The following is a 5,984-nucleotide window of genomic DNA, read 5'->3' as shown; positions in this document are numbered from 1 at the left end:
AAGAAGTAATTGCAAAATTCACTTGGGGGTGGGGTGGAGGGAGTTGAGGCAGCACTCAAAGACAGAGGCACTCACCCTCCTGAACAACCAACACTGAAGTGCTTCAGTAGGTCCATGTGACTGCTGTGATATTGTGATATAATTAGAAACGTATATTTTGGTCTTTGTCCCTGGCTGCGGGCCAGAGCTCTGAAAACCCTTGTGACAGGGGTGCTAGGAAAACCTTTTGTTCTAACATTTGGTCTGCGACCCTGGTTCCTGACAGTGATTCTGAATCCCTTGGAATTTCTGGGGAGATAGAAACACCTTTTATTCTAATGAGGTGATGCTTGGTGGCTTCTGGGTGGGGGTTGAGGGCTAGAAAGACCCAGACATGATTAGAAGCCTGGAGCTTTCAGCTCCACCCACCACTCTCCAGGCAGGGGAGAGGGGCTGGAGACTGAGCTAATAACCGGATTTGCCTCCATGATGAAGCCTGAACTACAGGTGCAGAGAGCTTCCAGGTGGGTGAGCACATCCAGGTGCTGGGTGGTGCCGCACCCCAACTCTGGGGCGACAGAAGCTCCTGCTCTTGGGGCCTTCCCAGGCCTCGCCCTGTATGCCTCCTCCTCTGCTATTCACCTGCCCCCTTTATCGTCTCCTTTATAACAGACCAGGGAGCACAAGTGCAGCGTTTCCCTGAGAGCTGAGTCCTGGCGAATTAATCGAAACTGAGGAGAGGGTCATGGGTGACTTATAGTCAATTTAGAGCCAAGTTGAGTGGAAATGTGGGTGACGTGGGGATTCAATACTTGCAACTGGTGTCTGAAGTGGGGGACAGTCTTGTGGGACTGGCCTTTACCTGGTGGGGTCTGCACTAATGCCAGGTACATAGTGTCAGAACTGAGTTAAATTGTGGAAAAACCAGCCAGTGTCCAGGGAGCTGCAGAACTGGTTGGTTTAGGAACACATATTTGATGTCAGATGGGAAGTGGTGGTGAGACCATAGAAACTTTGTTTTTTTTTTTTTTGAGACGGGGGTTTCACTCTGTCACCTAGGCTGGAGTGAGGTGGCGTGATCTTGGCTCACTGCAACCTCTGCCTCCTGGGTTCAAGCGATTCTCCTGCCTCAGCCTCCCAAGTAGCTGGGATTATAGGTGCCCACCACCATGCCTGGCTAATTTTTGTATTTTTAGTAGAGACAGGGTTTCACCACTTTGGCCAGGCTGGTCTTGAACTCCTGACCTCAGGTGATCCACCTGCCTTGACCTCCCAAAGTGCTGGGATTACAGGTGTGAGCCACTGCACCTGGCCTATTTTTAGTTTTTAATTGCCAATTAAGAGAGACAGGCTATGAGTATAAAGATGCTGACATAGATTATTGTTCCAGAATATTCACCCCCTGCCCCGCACCCCCATGGGGGATGGCACTTCTTCACCCCTTGGTGCTGGACCTGGACATGTGACCTGCATCGGTTCCACAGTGGGTGGAGCCCAGTTGCCCACTTATTGGTGTGACTTGTTTTGGTCAAATGGAAATGAGTAGCTTTGCCACTGCAAAGACCTGAAACGCTTGGAAGAAGTGGCCTCACCACACTGCGCTTCTACCATCCATGAGAAGGCTGCCCCGAGGTAGCTGCTGCTTCTTTGGCTTGCAGCCGCAAACAAACACAGGTGGAGCACACCTGGATTCAACCTGCAGCTTAGAGTCAAGCCTGGCCCAGTCCTTGTTCACTGACCTCCAACTAACCACAGGCATGTGGGAGAGAAGACTTGATTATTGTTGGAAGCTGTTGAGTTTGGGGTGGTTTGTTAGGCAGCATCACTGACTATAGCTGACTGATACAAATGCCAACATGGTTTCAAACATAAGCCTCAAAAGGTAAGGGGGTCTGGCTGCAGTGGCTCACGCCTGTAATCCCAGCACTTTGGGAGGCCAAGGCAGGTGGATCACTAGAGGTCAGGAGTTGGAGACCATCCTGGCCAACATGGTGAAACCCTGTCTCTACTAAAAATACAAAAACTGTCTGAGAGTGGTGGTGGGCGCCTGTAATCCCAGCTACTCAGGAGGCTGAGGCAGGAGAATCGTTTGAATTGGGAGGCAGAGGTTACAGTGAGCCGAGATCGCGTCACTGCTCTAAAAAAAGGTAAGGAGGAACCCCCCTTGCCCCCGGCCAAGTGCAGGCATCAACTCGTGACGAAGCTGCTGATGGCAGGGACAGCTCTGCAGATGCCCCATTTCCATGTGGACAGCGCCTCATTTCTCCAGGCAGCCTGCACTGACTGAAGAGAAACAAATGTTTGGCTTTACTACTTCACCATCTTGTCCCATGAAACCCAATTTTAAAGTCAAATTAGCTGTGCACACTTAGGTTTCAGTCTAAATGCTGTGGTGCTACCAACGTCCACAAATTAACTGAAGTGAGGAGGTTGAGGGGACACCAAGTGGGCTGAGGTCACACCCTCTGGCCTGTGCAGCTGGGTCACTCTTGTGTAGGATGACTTGCTCGTCCCACGTTTAAAACGGAAATTCCCCAATCCCAGGACCCCTCTTAGTTTGGGGGGGTGGGGTCCCTCTATGCCCACTTAGGCTTGGGCTGGCCAGGTCTTTGACAGCCACTGTAAGATGAATTCATTCATTTCAGAAACATTTACACTTTGAAAAATTTGTGTCTTAGGATTATGGAGACATTATTCCTGCAGTAAACAAGATAAAAAATAGATGCAGACATTAGGATGGAAATTAGGCTGGTAAAGATGGTGTATGAAGCACACACTATTTCTCCCTCTCTCTCTTCAAACCCACTAGCATGACATTCAGTGGATTTTTACAGATGTTTATCCACAAGGACAAAGAGAACAGGACAGGAGACGATGGAAATAAGATTTGAGAAGCAGAAAGAGACATGCAGCACCTGACCCGGCACCTCTGAGAAAGATGAATCAGAACAGGTGTGGGGGGAATCTGAGAAGCCCTGACTTACCCCACAGAATCCCCCGGAAGAGGGATGAAGGGTGCCTGGCTAAGACGCAGTTTGATCCTGATTCTTCTCCCTGGTGCCATGCTGGGGTGGTGCCCTCCTATACCCTGAAGCTTATGCTGGCAGAGGAAACGCAAATTTGGTTGTAGTAAAGAAAGCTTTATTCAAAAGGGCTATTGCAAGTGGGTGGAGGGGAACTATTGTAATAGAATGAGGTCTGCAAGCATCTCCGGAGTTCTAGAAAAAGTTCTAGAAAAAGTTCTAGAAAAGAAAAAGAACTTTTCTTTTCTAGAGAGGAGTAAGCAAAGCTAGAAAGAGCCAGGTGTAGGGAAATGGGATGAAAGAATGGTGTGTGGCCATGTGCAGTGGCTCATGCCTGTAGTCCTAGCACTTTGGGAGGCCGAGGTGGGCGGATTACTTGAGCTCAGGAGTGACCCGCCTGCCTTGGTCTCCCAAAGTGTGGGATTACAGGCATGAGCCACTGCACCTGGTCACAATTTCTTGATTGTTAATCAAATTGAACTTTTCTTTCCTCTTTTTTTTTTTTTTTTCCAGTCTGTTTGCTGGCCTTTTGGGTTTCCTCTTCTAAGAAGTAACTCTTCAGAGTCTTTCCTTATTTTTCTATTGGATGTACTCCTGGTCATAATTTAAACAACGATCTTCTCTCATCTTGACTTTGGTGTGTCTTCATTTTGTGTTATTTGTGTGTGTGCACATGAGGAATTGTTACATGTTTTGATTAACTGAATTTACCTCTCTCTTTTGGTAGTTTGGGTTTTGGTGTCTTACTTAAGGGAGACTTCATAACCCTGGGGTCAAATGATACTGTCCTATATTTGCTTCTAAAAGTGCTAGAATTTTGCTACTCATCTTTAGGTCTTTTACCCATGTGTTATTGATTTCTGCGAAAGATGTGGAAATAAACGTGTCACATCCTCCAATACAGCAGGGGAAAGTGAAAAAAAATCAATGAACTGGAAACTATACCTGAAAAAAGTATCTAGAACATGGCACAGTGGGACAAAGTGGCAGGAAATCTGAAAGAGGCATTGAGAGACATAGATAATAGACATGGAGCACAGACCCAGAAGGATGAGAAGAGTTAGCATCCCCTGTGTTCCAGAAGGGGATTAGGGAGTCCATGTGAGTGAGCAACATGGGAGATGTTTAGACAGATTTCCAGAATGAATGTGAGACACCAATCCTTGAAATCAGGAAATCCTATCAATTTCCAACAAAATAAATAAAAGAAATTCACACTTAGGTAAAGAATAACAGGGATGGAAGGAAGAGTGGGGGCGAGACAGAGAGAGAGAGAGAGAGAGAGAGATGTGGGGAAGGAGGGAGAGAGAAAAAAAAGGAGGAGGGGTAGGATGGACCAATGGCTGGCTCTCAGTAGCAAAAATGGTAATCTGAAAATAGTGAAAAATACCTTCAATACGCATAAAGAAAATATCTACCCAGCAAATATGACTTTCAAGAATGAACGTAAAGCTCAGCACTTTGGGAGGCTGAGGCAGGAGGATCACTTGAGACCTGGAGTTTAAGGTCAGCCTGGGCAATGAAGTGAGAGCTTGTCTCTATAAACAAAAAAGGCCACATGTGGTGGTTCATGCCTATAATCCCAGAACTTTGGGAAGCCAAGGCAGGAGGATCACTTAAGGCCAGGAGTTCGAGACTAGCCTGACCAACATGGCAAAACCCTGTCTGTATTAAAAATATAAAAAATTAGCCAAGCATGGTGGCAGGTGCTTGTAATCTAGTGACTCAGGAGGCTGAGGCACAAGAATTGCCTGAATCTGGAGGCGAAGGCTGCAGTGAGACAAGATTGTACCACTGTACTCCAGCCTTGGTGACAGAGTGAGACTGTGTCTCAAAAAAAAAAAAAAAAAAAAAAAGAGAAAAAGAAAAAAATGAAAGTAAAAATAAAGACATCTTCAAATATTTAAAAATCTGCAGGGATTTGCCCCGAAAGATTGTCACTAGAAAGAATTCTAAAGAAAAGTCAGATAAATAAGGAAGAATGATGAGCAAAAACAGTGCTCAATATGTGAGTAAATCAAGACAAAACTGATTACATAGAAAACCAACATTTTGTGGGGTTTTAAAAGATACGTGTTTACCTTATTCATCAATATTATACAGCAGGAAAAGACTGATCAGAGTTTGAGTGTTTAAGGTTCTTGTGTTATTTAGAAAAAGTTAAAGATTGTGATGAATCTCAGAATTCCTTACTAAAATTACTAGGGCAACCACTAAAGGAATAAAAGTAGAAGCTATAACTTCCAAATTAATAGAGGGAGATACTGGAATGAGGAAAAGGAATTTAATCCAACAGGAGTTAAGGAAGGTTAGAAAAAACAAAATTGGTAGCACAATTTGAAAGCATGTAATGCGTTGGTGGAAATGAATCCAAATAAAACTATAACTACAATAAATATAAATGAAGTAAACTTGTAAAACTCTACAGTTAAAGATTGTCATACTTAAATTAAAAAAAAAAATCTGGTCAGGAGTTTGAAACCAGCCTGGTCAACATGGTGATGGTGAAACCCCATCTCTACTAAAAATACAAAAATTAGCCAGACGTGGTGGCATGTGCCTGTAATCCCAGCTACTTGGGAGGCTGAGGCAGGAGAATTGCTTGAACCCAGGAGGTGGAGGTTGCAGTGAGCCAATATTGCGCCATTGTACCCCAGCTCTTGGCAACAGAGCAAGACTCTGTCACAGAAAAAAAAAAAAATCTATCTATAGGGTATTAACAATAGACACACCTAAAACATAAAGGCATAGAAAAATTGAATGCCACTTACTAAAAGAAAGTTATAGCTATATTAATATCAGACCAATTGACTTTAATGTAAACCACTTGACCAGAGACTAAAAGTGCTGCTCATAATGAACAGTTCAATTAACTAGGCGTCTGTAACAATTAAAATTTTTTATGTGTCTAATAATATAAATAAAAATACAAAAAGCAAAAATTGATAGAATTACAGAGAAATAAATTCACTACCATGTGGG

At 44.4% G+C, this 5,984-nt stretch overlaps 1 long non-coding RNA gene across 1 annotated transcript; it reads left to right on the top strand.

Annotated features, from left to right (window-relative positions):
* The first annotated feature begins 348 nt into the window (after positions 1 to 348).
* On the top strand, positions 349 to 3,591 carry LOC105464306 (uncharacterized). Its single transcript, XR_976768.3, has 3 exons — positions 349 to 503; positions 2,814 to 2,931; positions 3,516 to 3,591. It is a non-coding gene; the product is annotated as an uncharacterized lncRNA (long non-coding RNA).
* The last annotated feature ends 2,393 nt before the right edge of the window (positions 3,592 to 5,984 follow it).

This window comes from Macaca nemestrina, chromosome 15, assembly GCF_043159975.1.
Source record: "Macaca nemestrina isolate mMacNem1 chromosome 15, mMacNem.hap1, whole genome shotgun sequence".
Taxonomy (NCBI): Eukaryota; Metazoa; Chordata; class Mammalia; order Primates; family Cercopithecidae; genus Macaca; species Macaca nemestrina.
Note: the sequence above shows the minus strand (reverse complement) of the source record. Positions and strands in the feature narration are given on the sequence as shown.